We start from the raw sequence: 18,803 nt of genomic DNA, 5'->3' as shown, positions 1-18,803 counted from the left end.
CGCTTGTGCTTATGAGTCCCAATTCTAATACCTAGTAGACGGTTGATAAACATCAGTGACTCCGTGGCGCAACGGTAACGCGTCTGTCTCCTGATCAGAACGTTGCGTGTTCGAATCACGTCGGGGTCAAGGAATATTTGTAAGTGTTTATTGGTGTATCATATTCATAGATCTCTGAAAGTAGATATACGCTAAAGGAGGGGAGAGAATTCTATGATATAGTATTAGTCCTGTTCTACAATCCTAAATGAGTGATTCCTCCGAGAAGATGGTTTCGTCTTTCCTGTAAAGATGTAGATGCATAGTGTAACTGATCTGCGACATCGCTCCAAATCTAATTTACGCACGTTTGGAGGAAATTCAATGAACTAGTGCGTCTAGTCTAGTATTGTTGCTCAAAACCTTCGCGGGAACAGTGTCTATTCCCCTACACATTCCCCCCTTACTATTTTCACGTAAACAGTGTCTAACAAATTCTATTAACATCACACACCGGATAATAAAATAGAGGTTGTGTTTCCAGTCCCAGATTAATATGGAAATGTAGAGTTTAGCTATCGACCAGTACAAGAAAAATATTGTCAGGAGTAGGATTCGAACCCACGCCCTCAGAGAGGACCAGAATTATTCTGACCTGCGTCGTACAGGCAAGGTATTCCCTTGAGTCAGGCGCCTTAGACCGCTCGGCCATCCTGACACAGAGCCTTCTGCTCAATGGAGGAGGCCATAAATTTACCTTCAGTATCCAGAGTCTCCTTTACTCGCTTTTGTGACTGTAGTGGTCCTCCTCTGCGGTGCAGTGGATAGTGTGATTAGCAGCCACCCCCAGAGGCCCGAGTTGGATTCCCGGCTCTGCTACTAAATTTGAAAAGTGTTAGGAGGGCTGGAACGGGGTCCACTCAGCCCCGGGTGGTCAACTAAGTAGAGGTGTGTTCGATTCCCACCTCAGCCATCCTGGAAGTGGTTTTCCAGGATTGTCCCACTTCTCCTCCAGGCAAATGCCGGCATGGTACCTAACTTAAGGCCACGACCGTTTCCTACCCTCTATCCCTCCTAATCTTCCAATCCCCCACCAACACAGCAGGTGAGGACGCCTGCGCGAAGTACTGACCATCCTCCCCAGTTGAATCCTCTGACCCAATGTCTAAAGCTCCAGAACACTGCCCTTGAGGCGGTAGATGTGAGATCGCTTGCTGAGTCCGAGGGGAAAACCAACCCTGGAAGGTAAGCAGATTAGGAAAGAAAGAAAAAAGTGCATAGACAGAATAGTAAAGAGAACTGTAGCAGCGCTTGTCGGAAGTATCTCGAGGACAAGTTTAGAGTGTTGTATTTCCAGGCCTTGTGTATCTCGTAGGCAACACTCCAGATAAGTATCACTTCCAGGAAGACGGGGATATAGTTCAAGCAGCATCTGAAATTGTTAATAGTAGCGAGTGTTAACAATACTGATCAGCTTAAAATCTGGGGACATTACAGCGGCGTATTAGGTCCTTGGGAATGTAAAATTTCTGGTATTGTGCCAAGAAAACACGTTTGAATTGATGATAAGTCCAGTGTCATGGAAGCTACTTTCGCGAACAGAATGAAACATCACTTGATGGGTGGCAGAGCGGCACTGCAACGGTTGTTTCCTTGTAATTATTTCGTTTCGTTGCACAACAGTTGTGTCTCCGAACTGTTAATAGTAAAACGCTTGTGTTTTTGAGTCCCAGGTCTAATACCTAGTAGACGGTTGAGAAACATCAGTGACTCCGAGGCGCAACGGTAATGCGTCTGACTCCAGATCAGAAGGTTGCGTGTTGGAATCACGTCGGGGTCAAGGAACTTTTGTAAGTGTTTATTGGTGTATCATATTCATAGATCTCTGAAAGTAGATATACGCTAAAGGAGGGGGAGAGAATTCTATGATATAATAATAGTCCTGTTCTACAATCCTAAATGAGTTATTCTTCCGAGAAGATGGTGGCGTCTTTCCTGTAAAGATGTAGATGCATAGTGTAACTGATCTGCGACATCGTTCCAAATGTAATTTACGCACATTTGGAGGAAATGCAATGAACTAGTGGGTCTAGTCTAGTATTGTTGCTCAAAACCTTCAGGGGAACAATATCTATTCCCCTACACATTCCCCCCCTACTATTTTCACGTAAACAGTGTCTAACAAATTCTATGAACATCACACACCGGATGACAACAAAATAGAGGTTGTGTTTCCAGTCCCAGATTCATATGGAAATGTTGAGTTTAGCTATCGACCAGTACAAAAAACAAAGAATAACATTGTCAGGAGTGAATAAAGATGGCGGAGTGTACAGATGTGCTGAAAATCACATAAAGTTCATTAAGGAGGTGCTTAACTGTGACAAAAGGACCAACAAGCATTGGATCAGCAAAGTACTTGATTCAGCAGATCATATCAAGAAAACTCTTGACTCATTTAAAGAAGAATTACTCAAGTTACGGGAAGAACTAACTACAGCTGAAAGCAAACAACAGAGCTACTAGGATGTACTTCAGGTCACTACATAGCCCACACAACCAGTTTCACAGAAAATAGCTAATATTGTGCTGGTTACTCCATAGGACGCTACTAAAGATAAAGATTCGCAGCAAACCCTTAATATATTGCAATCTGAGACAAAATTGGCTTCACTGCAGGTAGGAGTTAAAAACATCAAGAAAACTTCAAATAAGGGTGCTATATTGGAATTAAGAAATAATGACGAGTGTAAGACCTTTGTAAACCATCTCCAGGAGACGCAATCTAACTTGTCTGCACGAATTCTGAAGAAATTAAATCCTCGAATTATGATACATGGGATCGAGGAGGATTTTCCGGAGGAGGAGTCAACGGAAGCCATATTACAACAAAATCCTCTCGTGAAGCACAGCTTGCTAGATACGAGTGCGTTCCTGAAGAAATGCTTTGTAAGGAAGTCAAGGAATGGAAGATCGCAATACTCTGTGTTCGAAGTGTCACCGAGTGTTTATAACATCATAATGCGATCAGAGAGGTTATGCATCGGTTATTGTAGTTGTCCAGTCAACGAGTATACACGTGTGATACCCTGTTACAAGTCCCATGGCTTCAATCATTTTGCGAAAGAGTGTGAATGTCTTTTAATCTGTTCTCAGTGTTCTGATTTACATGAAACAAAAGACTGTCCTAAAAGTAAAACGGAATGCATTAATTGCAAGAACACTAATCGGAAAATGGCTTCTAGAACAAGGAACGAACACTTGAAAACGGATCATCCTGCCACATCAACTGATTGTTCCATTTATCAAAGAAAAGTAAATATTATCAAATCAAAAATGAATTATGCCTGAAATTAATATATATCAGCAAAACTTACATAAATCAGTTGTCCCAACGCAGGAAATCATACAAAACTCGGACTTTAATAATTTAAAACAGGAACATGTTATAAAACTTCTGTGTGTACAAGAACCGAACACCAGAGGGAACAAAGTCGTTAGATTTGGTCTGAACTGTACAGTTCTTACTAGTGATGGGCATTTCGAATGTTTCCTGCTATCGATTGTTAAACGATAGTCCAGGAGAACAACCGAATGTTTTTATTCGATAGTTTTCATTCGGTTTCCGAATTGCTGACATAGTGATGGGCATTTCGAATGTTTCCTGCTATCGATTGTTAAACGATAGTCCAGGAGAACAACCGAATGTTTTTATTCGATAGTTTTCATTCGGTTTCCGAATTGCTGACATTCGTTACGGTAGTTACTAATTACTGCAATATGCACGCTTTTTACAGTGTACGGTCTTATATTTACTCTGATCCTTGAAACTTCGGCTCCCACAAGATCTGTGCTAATCATTAGGAACAATTTATAGAATACTCATTATTAACATTATGGACACTGGGACCACATAGGCCTACTTATTTTAATATGAAATATTTAATGGTGCACTTCGTCAGTTTTAGGTTAGGCAATCTCTCTTCGTAGGAGGAAGTACAGTAAAATACATTTTTATTTACCGGTATTTAACTGGTATCATGTCAAACAATATACATGTGCAAACAGCCGTTAAACATAGCTCTCTTCAAAGCTGTCATAGATTTTCAGATACTTACATTATATTTTAAAAAATTGCATTTTAACATGAAAAAATACAACCAAACCGCGAACTAAATGAAACACACATGTAATAGAGCAATAAGCATTTATATGTGCAGTCACTAATTTTATGTCGTGGTAAAAAGTACATAAAGTAGCTAGATCAAATGTTTTCATTCTGTGCACATAGAACAGGTTAGGATAACTAAAACAATATGTTAAACTTGCAGTATAATTAATCAGACACTTAGGCTACCACTGTCTTCCTATAATCAAAGATTTTTGTTCAGGAATATTAAAAGATCTAAATGTTTTGCTTTCAGACTGTTTCTTCTTTCACTCATCTGGCCAGCTTTCGAAAATATTATTCCTGCTGAAACAGATGGTGCAGGAACTGTGAGATATTTTTGTGCCAATGTGTATAAGAGTTCCATGGCAGATTTGTGTGTCTTCCAGAATTCTGCTGGACTGCTTTTTTTGCCCATGTAATGGAGAGAATAATATTTACGGACCATCATTGGATAATGTTTAAAATACGCGCGCGATAATTGCTCTCCTAGACCGTAATACTATTGCATTGGTTCCTATCGTTTCCTTAACATTATTGACTTACGTAGGTACTATCGTTTTGAGCGAAGTGGGAGCAACTACTGCAGGAGAATTCAGTATCATATAGACCGAATGAAACATCGAATGTTGTTGAAAACAATCGAATGAAACGGTAGTTTGAGACTATCGAATAATTCGATAGTTTTCATTCGGAATGCCCATCGCTAGTTCTTACCAATAATAGTGTGTAATAGTGATGGGTCGAACTAGCTCTTTTGAGGGAGCTAGCTCATTCGCTCCCGCTCCTAACTGAGAGTCGTTCAAAAGAGTCGACTCTTGGGAGCGGAAAGGTAGGAGCGAGCCAGGAAGTCAGAGGCCGCTCTCCGCTCCAGGTTCGTTCGTTCATTCGTTCATCCGGTTTAGGGCAGACGGCTCTTTATGACTTCCGGTCGCTCTTCATGACTTCCGGTCGCTCTGTATGACTTCCGGGAACGAACGATATAGCGCAAATAGTTTATATTTTCCACAACAGATGGCAGCACAACGTCTAGTTCAGAAAGCTTCTCTTGAAATAAAACAAATAAACAAATGCACTCCTGGCAACATTGGCAAATAATCTAACTATAAAGCTTTATATACAGTAACGAAGAAATGATTAACAAATATGCAGTATTAATGGATAACATCTAATATTACTTTGCCCATGTTCCTTTCTTCTTAAAATGATGCTTTTCAAGACTGAATGCACCGTGACGAGACGTATGTTCATGATATTGGCAATACTTACACGTTAATAAATAATTGTTTAAGAATGTAATGGGATGTAAGTTACTATAGTATACACTAAGCCATGAGTTTTTTATTCAGAAACGTCCAAAATAGCGTGATTTTACATCTTCTAGATTAATCATGACTCCCGTTTTTATTTGAAGGAGCGAGATGGTGCGAGATAGTTCACCTTTTACACAACAGATGGCAACACAATGTACAGTTTGGTACGCTACTCTTGGAATAAAACAAATGTACATCGCTGCCAACATTCGCAATTAATCCAATGATAAAGTTTTATACACAGTAACGGAGAAACGTGTCGCAAATATACAGTGTTGATTGATAACATCTAATATTACTTTGCCTAAGTTCCATTCTCCTTAAAATGATGTCTTTCAAGATTGAATGCACCGTACGGGACGTATGTTCGAGATATTGGCAATACTTCCGTTCGACCGCGGCAATCCAGATAAGCATAAGAAGAATATTCCTGTGCACGTAGTTTACATTTCACTCAAAAGATGTCATCAGAATATCCTCTTTCGACTGGAGCTGCAGAAAGTTTCTCACTTAAAACACTCCGCGTTGGGACAACAGATTCTTTCATTCATTAATGCAGCGTAGGAAACATAACTAATTAAACGCGATCTTTAACGAAAATAATGGAAACTACTATCAGCACAAACGTACATATAACCAAGTATACTACAGTACGCATAGCATTTTGCCTATTTTTCGTGTACAGTATGGTCACACTCTCTTCTATTTTTTTTTTTTTCAAGAACGATTAAACCGTATGACTCGTATATGTTCGATATATTGGCATTCCTTACACTATCTAAACTTACTTCTTCTTCTTCCGCTTCGACCACTTTTCCCACACTTGTGGGTTCGCGGGTGCAAACTGTTCCGCAAATGTGGATTTGGCCCTGTTTTTTAATCAGTAATAATGTTACTGGCTTTACGTCCCACCAACTACATTTACGGTTTTCGGAGACGCCGAGGTGCCAGAATTTAGCCTCGCAGGGGTTCTTTTACGTGACAGTAAATCTACCGACACAAGGCTGACGTATTGGAGCACCTTCAAATACCACCGGACTGAGCCAGGATCGAACCTGCCAAGTTGGTGTCAGTAGGCCAGCGCCTCAACCGTTTGAGTCACTCAGCCCGGCTGGCCCTGTTTTATGACCGGATGTCCTTCCTGACGCTAACCTTATGCGGGGGGATGTAATCAATATTGCGTGTTTCTATGGTGGTTGGTATTGTGGTGTGTTGTCTGAATATGAAGAGGAAAGTGTTGGGACAAACACAAACACCCAGTTCCCGAGCCAGAAGAATTACATTCCCGACTTGGCCGAGAATCGAATCCGGGACCCTCTGCAGCGAGGGTCTTAATGCTGACCATCCAGCTAAGGAGTCGGACTTCTTACACGTCAATAAATAATTATTTGAAAATGTACTGCGGTATACACGTTGGTATGAGTTATTTAGCCTATATTTTAAAGCCAAAACTAGTGTTATTTTCTATTTGCCTTAATTCGATTTAAAACTACGGTATATTTTATCCACTGTACCGTAAAACCGAAAGATTTTGGCAATATGTTAATTCATAACTACGAACTCATTTAAGAAACAGATGAGGATTTGTCAGCGTATTTCTTAATTATTTCAGACAGAATAAAACTACGCCGTTTCCACTTGCCGAGTGGTATATTCAGTATTCTGGATAGCGAATGTTTGTTCGTGCTTAGTTGAGGTTAGTTAACCCGAACTTCGTGTCGTTTATTTGCTCCTAACCTACTGGATCTATACTAGGCCCTACATCCTTCATAGATTATGAGTGCATACAGGAAGTGAACAGGTAAGTATTGCTCAATAACATGTTATTTATTTAATTTCATTGTTTCGTTACGTTGCAAGTTGCCAGAACTATGGCACAAAAACGTACCTAACAAACAGACCAGAACCACTGCACTCAGAGCACTGACTGAATGCGGGAAGAGGCTAGACTGGGCAGCCTATAAAAAAGAAAGCGGCTTCAGTACGTCACGTGATTATCTGAGGCATGGCATTGGCTAGAAATGAACGAGAGTCGATGTGACGAGCTAGCTCTTTCTTGGAGTCGCTGCTGATAAAAGAGTCGGCTCGTGCTAGCTCTCAGGGAGCAAGGAGGGAGCTAGCTCATGCAAGAGCCGACTCGTAATTGAACGACTAGCTGTTGATAAAAGAGTCGGTTCGTGCTAGCTCTCAAGGAGCAAGGAGGGAGCTAGCTCTTACAAGAGTCGTTCAAAAGAGTCAGTTCGTTCATGAACGACCCATCACTAGTGTGTAACGGTGATAGACCGCGTGCCGCTATCGTAACAACTTCAACGTCCGTTTTTCAGTTGATACAATACTGTTCACCTGACAGAGTTGTAGTAGGTGTTGACTTAAATGGTAAGACTTTCTATGTATGTGATATTTACTGTGAATCCAAGGATAATTTAAGTGAAGTTCTAAATGACCTCAACGAACTGTGTATTGATTTGAAAGACAAGGCCTTCTTAGTAATTGGAGATATTAATGCTAAACATAGTGCATGGGGAAGTCCTGTGACCGATAATCGTGGAAATCAGTTTTTCGATTTTTGCTCCTGCAATAATCTAATAATACTTAACGATGGACGAATTCCAACTTTCAGTCGAAATGATAGTAATAGTTTTATAGACGTTAGCGTCTGTTGACCTGCACTTTTAAAACACATTTTGGAATGGGAAGTCAGTGAAGCTCCTAGTCTTTCTGATCATAGACTTATTACTATAAAAATTAAAACAGACACTGTAGTCACGTCCTATTTCGTGAACCATGGGCAACGGCTGAGTGGCCTAGTAAGTGGTCCTGAGAGTCGGGATACCAGTTGCTATGGAATGGGAGTGGGCATCTCGGACATATTCTGAGTCGTGGTCCTCCTTGTGCTCAGGTGGCTAGGAATATACAATTCACCAGTGGTCCATAACCCGTTAGAGGAGAGATCCTCACTTGGACTATGTGCAAGTAGGGCAGCATCCTGCTTCATGAATTTACCGAGCTCAGAACACTTTAAGCACGCCTCGGACCTATGGGAGTAATGGAGTCCCACTCCCATTTGACAGGCGAGGGACTCCTTGGAAACAACTTGGCGAACGAAATGGAATTCGATGGGGAGGTATCAATATTAATGGGGCTTATGGAAGAAAGAAGGTAGAACTGGCTGAGTCAGCAAAGAGGATGCATCTGGATGTGCTAGGAGTAAGTGATATTTGGGTAAGGGGAGATAATGAGGAAGAGATAGGAGATTATAAAGTGTACTTGACGGGTGTTAGAAAGGGAAAGGCAGAGTCTGGGGTAGGACTCTTTATCAGGAATACCATTGCACGCAACATAGTTTCTGCTAGGCACGTAAATGAGCGAATGATCTGGGTAGATTTGTCAGTGGGAAGAATTAGGAGAAGAATTGTGCCCGTGTAATCACCATGTGAGGATGCAGATGAGGATGAAGTTGACAAGTTTTATGAAGCATTGAGTGACATCGTGGTCAGGGTCAACAGCAAGGATAGAATAGTGCTAATGGGCGATTTCAATGCGAGAGTTGGGAATAGAACTGAAGGATACGAAAGGGTGATTGGTAAATGTGGGGAAGATATGGAAGCTAATGGGAATGGGAAGCGTTTGCTGGACTTCTGTGCTAGTATGGGTTTAGCTGTTACAAATACATTCTTCAAGCATAAGGCTATTCACCGCTACACATGGGAGGCTAGGGGTACCAGATCCATAATAGACTATATCTTAACAAACTTTGAATTCAGGAAATCTGTTAGGAATGTATGAGTTTTCCGGGGATTTTTTGATGATACAGACCACTATCTGATCTGTAGTGAGCTAAGTATCTCTAGGCCTAGGGTAGAGAAAGTGAAATCTGTCTGCAAACGAATAAGGGTAGAAAATCTCCAGGACAAGGAAATTAGACAGAAGTACATGGATATGATTAGTGAGAAATTTCGAACAGTAGACAGTAAGCAGGTTCAGGATATAGAAAGTGAATGGGTGGCATACAGGGATGCTGTAGTAGAAACAGCAAAGGAATGCCTAGGAACAACTGTGTGTAAAGATGGGAAAAGGCGAACATCTTGGTGGAATGATGAAGTGAGAGCAGCCTGTAAACGTAAAAAGAAGGCTTATCAGAAATGGCTCCAAACAAGGGCCGAGGCAGACAGGGATTTGTACGTAGATGAAAGAAACAGAGCGAAACAAATAGTTGTTGAATCCAAAAAGAAGTCATGGGAAGATTTTGGTAATAACCTGGAAAGGCTAGGTCAAGCAGCAGGAAAACCTTTCTGGACAGTAATAAAGAATCTTAGGAAGGGAGGGAAAAAGGAAATGAACAGTGTTTTGAGTAATTCATGTGAACTCATAATAGATCCCAGGGAATCACTGGAGAGGTGGAGGGAATATTTTGAACATCTTCTCAATGTAAAAGGACATCATCATGATGGTGTTGCAAACAGCCAAGCTCATGGGGAGGAGGAAAATGATGTTGGTGAAATTATGCTTGAGGAAGTGGAAAGGATAGTAAATAAACTCCATTGTCATAAGGCAGCAGGAATAGATGAAATTAGACCTGAAATGGTGAAGTATAGTGGGAAGGCAGGGATGAAATGGCTTCATAGAGTAGTAAAATTAGCGTGGAGTGTTGGTAAGGTACCTTCAGATTGGACAAAAGCAGTAATTGCACCTATCTATAAGTAAGGGAACAGGAAGGATTGCAACAACTATCGAGGTATCTCATTGATTAGTATAACAGGCAAAGTATTCACTGGAATCTTGGAAGGGAGGGTGCGATCAGTCGTTGAGAGGAAGTTGGATGAAAACCAGTGTGGTTTCAGACCACAGAGAGGCTGTCAGGATCAGATTTTCAGTATGCACCAGGTAATTGAAAAATGCTACGACAGGAATAGGCAGTTGTGTTTATGTTTCGTAGATCTAGAGAAAGCATATGGCTGGGTACCGAGGGAAAATATGTTCGCTATACTGGGGGACTATGGAATTAAAGGTAGATTATTAAAATCAATCAAAGGCATTTATGTTGACAATTGGGCTACAGTGAGAATTGATGGTAGAATGAGTTATTGGTTCAGGGTACTTACAGGGGTTAGACAAGGCTGCAATCTTTCACCTTTGCTGTTCGTAGTTTACATGGATCATCTGCTGAAAGGTATAAAATGACAGGGAGGGATTCAGTTAGATGGAAATGTAGTAAGCAGTTTGGCCTATGCTGACGACTTGGTCTTAATGGCAGACTGTGCTGAAAGCCTGAGTCTAATATCTTGGAACTTGAAAATAGGTGCAATGAGTATGGTATGAAAATTAGCCTCTCGAAGACTAAATTGATGTCAGTAGGTAAGAAATTCAACAGAATTGAATGTCAGATTGGTGATACAAAGCTAGAACAGGTCGATAATTTCAAGTATTTAGGTTGTGTGTTCTCCCAGGATGGTAATATAGTAAGTGAGATTGAATCAAGGTGTAGTAAAGCTAATGCAGTGAGCTCGCAGTTGCGATCAGCAGTATTCTGTAAGAAGGAAGTCAACTCGCAGACGAAACTATCTTTACATCGGTCTGTTTTCAGACCAACTTTACTTTACGGGAGCGAAAGCTGGGTGGACTCAGGATATCTTATTCATAAGTTAGAAGTAACAGACATGAAAGTAGCAAGAATGATTGCTGGTACAAACAGTGGGAACAATGGTAGGATGGTACTCGGAATGAGGAGATAAAGGCTAATTTAGGAATGAACTCGATGGATGAAGCTGTACGCATAAACCGGCTTCGGTGGTGGGGTCATGTGAGAAGAATGGAGGAGGATAGGTTACCTAGGAGAATAATGGACTCTGTTATGGAGGGTAAGAGAAGTAGAGGGAGACCAAGACGATGATGGTTAGACTCAGTTTCTAATGATTTAAAGATAAGAGGTATACAACTAAATGAGGCCACAACACTAGTTGCAAATCAAGGATTGTGGCGACGTTTAGTAAATTCTCAGAGGCTTGCAGACTGAACGCCGAAAGGCATAACAGTCTATAATGATAATGTATGTATGTATGTATGTATGTATGTATGTATAAATACAGTTAGTGCTAGTCAATCCATTACACGTATTTTTAGAACAAAAAATTTTCAGTGGACTCATTTTCAGATAGCTGCTCGGAAACTTGAAAGAATAGCAGAGCAGGTGCTACAAGTGACTACAAGCCAACAACTTAATATAATGATAAATGACTTTACGCAAACTATTTATAATATCTGTGAAGCGCATCTTCCCAAATTGTCGCAGAAACCTGCAAACAATTACTGGTGGAACTCGGAACTAGATTGGATGAGAAAGAAGGTCTTAGCATCATACAGGAGATATAAGCGATCTACTTGTGAAATACTTCGTCGACATTATGAAGAGGCTTATAATAGAATTAAATCGGATTATAAAATTAAAATAATACAAACCAAAAATGAGGCATGGAAAGCTTTCTGCTCTGCACAACAGACCAGTAACCCTTGGAACATTGTATATAAAATCATACGAAGACCTGAAAATTTCAATAATACTATCACAACCTTACATACAGCGAGTGGGTTCGCAACAACCATTCAAGAAACAGCGGAGGTACTTTTGAAAAAATTCTTCCCCGAAGAATCACAAGATAATAACTTTCAGAAATATGCCAGAAATTCCACAAAAACTGCACCAGACACGATAAATGATTCTCCCTTTACACTTGAAGAAGTTCAACGTGTAATCAACAAACAATGTGTTAATAAATCCCCAGGAATGGACGGAATATCAGCCAATATAATAAAAAAATATCCAAATGTGTTGCCCAAAACTATTTCTGAATATATTTAATATGTGCCTGGAACTTGGTGTGTTCCCTGACTGTTGGAAGGTGGCTGCAGTGAAAATGATTCCAAAACCAAATTCTTCAAACAAAGCTAGTGCAAAATCTTATAGGCCTATATGTCTATTGCCAGTGTTAGGAAAAATATTAGAAAAGCTATTAATTGATTGAGTTATGTTCCACCTCCGCAGTAACAATCTTTTAAAGGACAACCAGTTTGGGTTCACAGCACAGAAGTCAACAGAGGATGCAATACGACTGGTAGTCGAATGGATAGAAGAGGTATTTGCAGAAAAGAAGACCGCTCTGCTGATCTCGCTAGATATTTCAGGAGCGTTTCACAATGCCTGGTGGCCAAAAATATTACATCAATTGAAGAAAAAATCCTGTCCTAGAAACTTGTATATAAAAATCAGAAACTACTTTAATAATCGAATGGCAAAGCTCACAATGGGCAGTACTACATTTACCAAAAATGTCACCAAAGGCTGTCCTCAAGGTTCTGCATGTAGTCCAGGATTTTGGACAATTCTATATGATGATTTACTGATTTTGGAATTACCTGCTGTCTGTCACATAATTGCTTATGCAGATGATGCTCCTCTCTTACTTAAAAGTAATGATGTTTCAAATTTGACTTTTCGAGCTAATACAGCGCTGAATATAATTTACAACTGGGGATTTGAAAATAAATTGGAGTTCAACCCTCAAAAAACGAGCGGCATGTTCATTACGAGGAAGAGGAAAGCTGAAACACCTGTAGTACACATGAATGGACAAGTTATAAAATTGGTGGACCAAATGTCATACTTAGGTGTTGTTTCAGACAGAAAACTAACATTTAGAGCGCATTTCAATGTTCTGTCTACCAAAGCTAGCAAATTTCTGTCTGGCTTCACTATTGCTACCGGACTGACATGGGGACTTAATCTAGAACTATTAAAGACAATGTATCATGTAGCAGTGGAACCATTATTACTGTATGGTTCATCTGCTTATCGTAATGTATTGAAAAGGAAGTGGGTTCAAATCAAATCAAAATCTCTTTATTTGCAAATGAGGTGTCTACCTCGGTGGCAAATGGTACACTAAAATACATTATTGTCAAGCACTAAATATTAAATTAACAAGAGAAGAATTTTTTTCTAGAATACAATAATATACAATTTATGCTAACAATTTTTTTATTAAACAAACAGACCATCCTTAATAAATTTATATTGTTTACAAAATTCTACTTATAATATCTCCTATACTTACAAACATAGTCAACTCATATACAGTATGTGGAATTACTTCAAATAATACTATGCAACTGATATAAGATTAAAATTTACCATGCATTTATTTACTTTTCTTTACCCATTTTGGAACCTAAGTAGCATAACGACCTACTGCGTCTTAACCAGAACCCCCTTTTGCCACCACTTTTCAGAGTTCCTGAAGGGCCTTCACAGCTACCGTAGCGGTCCCAGGACCCTCGAAGTCCCCACTGTACTTCACCCCTAAAGGCAGTCCCCTACTTTGGCTGTCCAAACTCCATGGACCTGGGGATGGAATTAAATTTTTTTTACACACATTTTTTATTTACAATAGCCTGCACTGGTCGAATGCCCTCTAACATTTCATTTATTTTCCCTGTTGCTGTTTATTCTCTTCTTGAATACCTGTACAGATTTTGGAAAAGGATCAAACACTACCCCTGGTAAACTGTTCCACTCCTTCACACCCTTCCCAATGAATGAAAATTTATCCCAGTCACTTCTGCTAAAATTCCTTCTAATTTTATACTTGTGGTCAGTTCTGCCAATATAATTATTTTCCAACTGAAGCCTCTCACGGATTTCTCTCCATGCTTCTTCTCCTGTATAGGCTCTATATAATCCTATAAGTCTAGTTTTCTCCCTTCTCTTACTTAAAGTTTCCCACCCAAGTTCCTCTAACATTTCTGATACACTACTCTTTCTCCTGAAATCCCCTGTTACAAATCTTGCTGCTTTCCTCTGCACACTATCTATTTCTTTTATTAGGTATTCTTGGTGAGGATCCCAAACACTGTTTGCATATTCCAATAACGGACGAACCATACTTAAGTAACTTTTTCTTTTAATTCTTTGTTGCATCCTTTAAGTAGCCTCATTATGACATGTAACGATCTGTATGCTTTCCCAACAATGTCATCAACATGACCCTTCCAGTGCAAATTACTTTCAAACCTCACACCTAAGCATTTGCACTTGCCATCTTTTGGGATAACTACCTCATCCAAAGTATATTCAAATTCAGTTTTAAAGCTCCTGTTTGTAAACGTTGTAAAAGTTGATTTGCCTCCATTAACCTTCATATTATTTTCTTCAACCCACTGTTGGATACTTTCAAGGTCCCTTTGTAATTCTGAACAATCCTCAATGTTATTTATTTCCCTATAAACAATTATATCATCTGCATACAATCTTATTTTTGATGTTATATTGTTCCCTAAATCATTTGTGTATATTAAGAAAAGTAACGGACCGATTATACTACCCTGTGCGATTCCCTTCCAAACTTTCTCTTCCTGTGATATATTATTTCCTACTTTGACTTTCTGAACCCTTGAATTTAGAAATGTTCTTATCCAACGTATAACCCTTACGTCCAAACCTATTCCCTCCAATTTCTTTAATAATATTCCATGTTCTACTCTATCAAAGGCTTTGGAAAGATCTATGGCTATGCAATCTAACTGGCCTCCTGAATCCAACTGATCTGATATGTCCTGCTGAAATCCCACCAGTTGTGTCTCACAAGAAAATTTCTTTCTAAATCCATACTGGCTCCTCATGAACCAATTTTTATCATCACATATCATTCTGATGTACTTTGATATTAAACTCTCCAGTATTTTACAAACTATACTGGTCAGGCTGATTGGTCTGTAGTTCTCTGGTTTCCTTTTATCACCCTTTCCTTTATAAATTGGTATTATTATAGATTCCTTCCATTCCTTTGGTATTACACTATTATTTATGACATAGTCAAAGAGAAATTTTAAATAAGGCACTATGTACCACCCATTGTCCTTAATACCTCCCCAGTAATTTCATCACTTCCTGCTGCTTTTCCTTGCTGAAGCAGTTGGATTTCTCTGAAAATATCTTCATTTGTGAATGAGAAGCTTCTTGTTTCCCTATGTGTCTCTCCCTCTCTATCTTCTGTTACTGTGTCCAACTCCTGACAATCTTCTACTGAATCTCTGAATTCCCTACTAAATAGATTTGCTTTCTCAGTATCTGTTGAATTGTGTTCACCCCCTTCTCCCACCATTGTAGGAATTTGGATTCCTTTTCCTTTTTTATTCCTAATATATGAATACACCTTTTTCCATTTCCCTTTGTGGTCATTACCCTCTTGAAGTATGCCTTTCATATATTTCTCTTTTGCTTCCTTTTTCACTCTATTCAGTTCCCTCATTAGCTGTTTTCTAGTTTCTCTATGCTCCCTACCCTCTTTGATTTTCCTGTTTACTATTCTACATTTTTTTAAATTTCCTTATTTCCCTTGTATAATAAACTAGCCCAAATTCAAAGAGCTTTTGTACTCAGAATTATTCATGCATACCGCACAATATCCACGGAAGCAGCCCTTGTTGTGGCGGGAATCCCACATCTCTATTTAACAGCCATTGCCAAAGCTGAGCTCACATTAACAAAAAAAGGTGTTTTATATCCTGATAGGATATTAATGGTTACTCCTGAACTGCAAGCTAATGCATTGACAGCAAATCACCCAAGTAAATTTGCCAATAATCTTGTGCAAGAAGTGTGCAACACACAACATCATTACAATATTTATACGGACGGATCCCGGATTAGCAAAGAAAATGATGGCTGGCTTGTAGGATGTGCTTTTGTAGTGATACAGAATAACAGTGAGGTGCATGCTGAAAAATTTAGACTATCTCCCTCATGTTCAGTCTTTCAAGCCGAATTGTGCACTATACACTAGGCATTACAAATATTGAGTGACTCTCAGGCAGCTTTGAGAGCAATCCAAGAAAAATATAACTTTCATCCGGTAGCTGTTAATATAAGATCACACATATTAGGCTACAGTAACCATATCTGCATGAAATGGGTCCGAGGTCATGACGGAGTAGAAGGAAATGAGAGATCTGATGAACTTGCCAAAGCAGCTACTACTTCTTCTGACGCCTTGTTGATATATGAAAGTCCCCTATGTCTCATGTACAAAAGGAACTGAAGGAGAATACAAAAGATACGTAGAACAACCAATGGATCACCAGCACTAATGGCCAGCTAACAAGGGAGTTGTTCTTTCCAAATATTCAAGACACACTACAAAGTAGGTTTTTGCAACATGAACATATTATAACTCAGTGTTTGACAGGACATGGAAAGTTTGGATCATACTTCGAGAGGTTTGGAATCAGTATTCAGAAGCCCTACAGCTGTACCTGTGAAATGCAACAAACTGTTCCTCATCATTTATTTGAGTGTCCGATTTTTAACAGGAGTTGATATGAATTATTAATGCATTTAAACATGTGTAATATAGAATACCAAGCACCTCTCACTATGGTATTTCAGAGAAGATGCTGTTATAAAGTGTTTGTTAAATTTCTCCATTTCATTTATAAGTCATCTCTATTTTAATTCAATTGTCATGTATTAACTTAGTCTCACTATCTATAGCCCTAATATACTACTTGTAAAATAGGGTTTGTAATGGGAAATTCAATAATAATAATAATAATAATAATAATAATAATAATAATAATAATTGTCAGGAGTGGGATTCGAACCCACGCCCTCAGAGACGACCACAAATCTTCTGGCCTGCGTCATACAGGCAAGGTATTCCCTTGAGTCTGGTGCCTTAGACCGCTCGGCTATCCTGACACGGAGCTGTCTGCTCAATGGAGGAGGCCATAAATTTACCTTCAGTATCCAGAGTCTCCTTTACTCGCTTTTGTGGTGTAGTGGTTATTGTGATTAGCTGCCACCCTCAGAGGCCCGGGTTGGATTCCCGGCTCTGCCACGAAATTTGAAAAGTGTTACGAGGGCTGGAACGGGGTCCACTCAGCCTCGGGAGGTAAACTAAGTAGAGGTGGGTTCGATTCCCACCTCAGCTATCCTGGAAGTGCTTTTCCAGGGTTTCCCATTTCTCCTCCAGGCAAATGCCGGCATGGTACTGTGACCGTTCACAACGTCACTTATAGTATGTCATGATACCCAGGAGTTGAAATATGCCGTTTTCCGCATCATTCCATGATAAAAAACTGCCCAAGTTAGAATTTTTCCACCCGCTCCGGGATACGATTGGCAGTAACCTGAGTCGCGCGACCCAACTCTAGTTGCTGGTAATTAGCAGCGAGGCGGTGCAAGAGCGCTTGTACGTGAAGTTTTCTCACTCCAACCACGAGCAAGACAGAAAGAGACGCGTTATCACGTGACAGAGAATCTAGGTCACTAGCAAGGCTCAGGGAGTACATCCAATGTGAGAACTAACATTATACCCTATTTCCATCATTCATTCACACTGCCAACTCATCGAGTTCAATTGTTTTTCCCTCGATAATTTTTATAAATCGCAAAATACTCGACGGAGAGTCACGTGCAAACATTCATTTGAATCAGGGAATTTTACACATAATTATGAGACCGAGAAGTTCTCTACTTAATTGAAAGAATGGTAGATACGCCGTAACAGGGGCGCGTCTTAATGGTTAACAGATGTTGAGTCCCAACCGTGGCAGCGAACTGAAGGATTCTCCTAGTGGTCGTCATCAATCACCAACAGAGACAAAAGGATGCTTTTAAGATTGCTTGAGAATCTATGAAGCTATTTTAATAATATTCACTCAGTGAAAATGGGAATACAGGAGCTACAATTTGATATTCGTCACTGTACGTTGCGTATTATCGGAGCACATTTTGAGAAGGGGTTGCGTTTTTCCCCCACTGCTAGTACCAGGGCATCTCGCCTATAAAGTAAGGAGCTGAAGAACAGGCACTACCATCTCTCTTTCAGGATTTTATTTCAGGATGACCACGGCGAACTTCAGGGACGCTTCCTATGGCATGGCGTTGGCGAAAGGAGTTATCTACAGGGGAGGCCGCTTCTACACAACGCGGCAATGGATGGAGGACCACCCTGAACCAAAGACATCGTCCTCACCGACGGAGCAGGACGCGTCACAGACCGAGGTGGAGACGGAGCCGCACAGGGATGGGTGCAACCCCCCGACGGCTTTTTCTTCTCTGAGGGCTACACCGATCCGGAGTACGAGGCGCTGCTCGTCTACTACAGGCCAGGTCGCCCTGTTCATTCCGAACGGGCCCTAGTCCTGGACAGAGTGCGGCGCCCCCTCCAGGGAGGCAGGAGGCTACCGACGACCATGTCCGTGGAGAGCTTTCTACCAGGAGGCCTTATCATAAGGCATCACGACCAGGAGCGGGTGCACGACGTGGAGATGGAGCTCTCTACTCTGTT

The 18,803-nt window shown here is 40.3% G+C and overlaps 3 non-coding genes across 3 annotated transcripts; 1 reads left to right on the top strand and 2 right to left on the bottom strand.

Annotated features, from left to right (window-relative positions):
- Positions 1 to 57: 57 nt before the first annotated feature.
- TRNAR-CCU (transfer RNA arginine (anticodon CCU)) lies at positions 58 to 129 on the top strand. Its single transcript has one exon. It is a non-coding gene; the product is annotated as a tRNA-Arg (tRNA).
- A 450-nt stretch (positions 130 to 579) lies between these two features.
- On the bottom strand, positions 580 to 697 carry TRNAL-CAA (transfer RNA leucine (anticodon CAA)). Its single transcript has 2 exons — positions 660 to 697; positions 580 to 624 (listed from the first exon to the last, which is right to left on the bottom strand). It is a non-coding gene; the product is annotated as a tRNA-Leu (tRNA).
- A 16,394-nt stretch (positions 698 to 17,091) lies between these two features.
- Positions 17,092 to 17,209, bottom strand: TRNAL-CAA (transfer RNA leucine (anticodon CAA)). The gene is made up of 2 exons: positions 17,172 to 17,209; positions 17,092 to 17,126 (listed from the first exon to the last, which is right to left on the bottom strand). It is a non-coding gene; the product is annotated as a tRNA-Leu (tRNA).
- Between the last annotated feature and the right edge of the window lie 1,594 nt (positions 17,210 to 18,803).

The sequence above is a fragment of the Anabrus simplex genome, chromosome 3, assembly GCF_040414725.1.
Source record: "Anabrus simplex isolate iqAnaSimp1 chromosome 3, ASM4041472v1, whole genome shotgun sequence".
Classification (NCBI taxonomy): Eukaryota; Metazoa; Arthropoda; class Insecta; order Orthoptera; family Tettigoniidae; genus Anabrus; species Anabrus simplex.
Note: the sequence above shows the minus strand (reverse complement) of the source record. Positions and strands in the feature narration are given on the sequence as shown.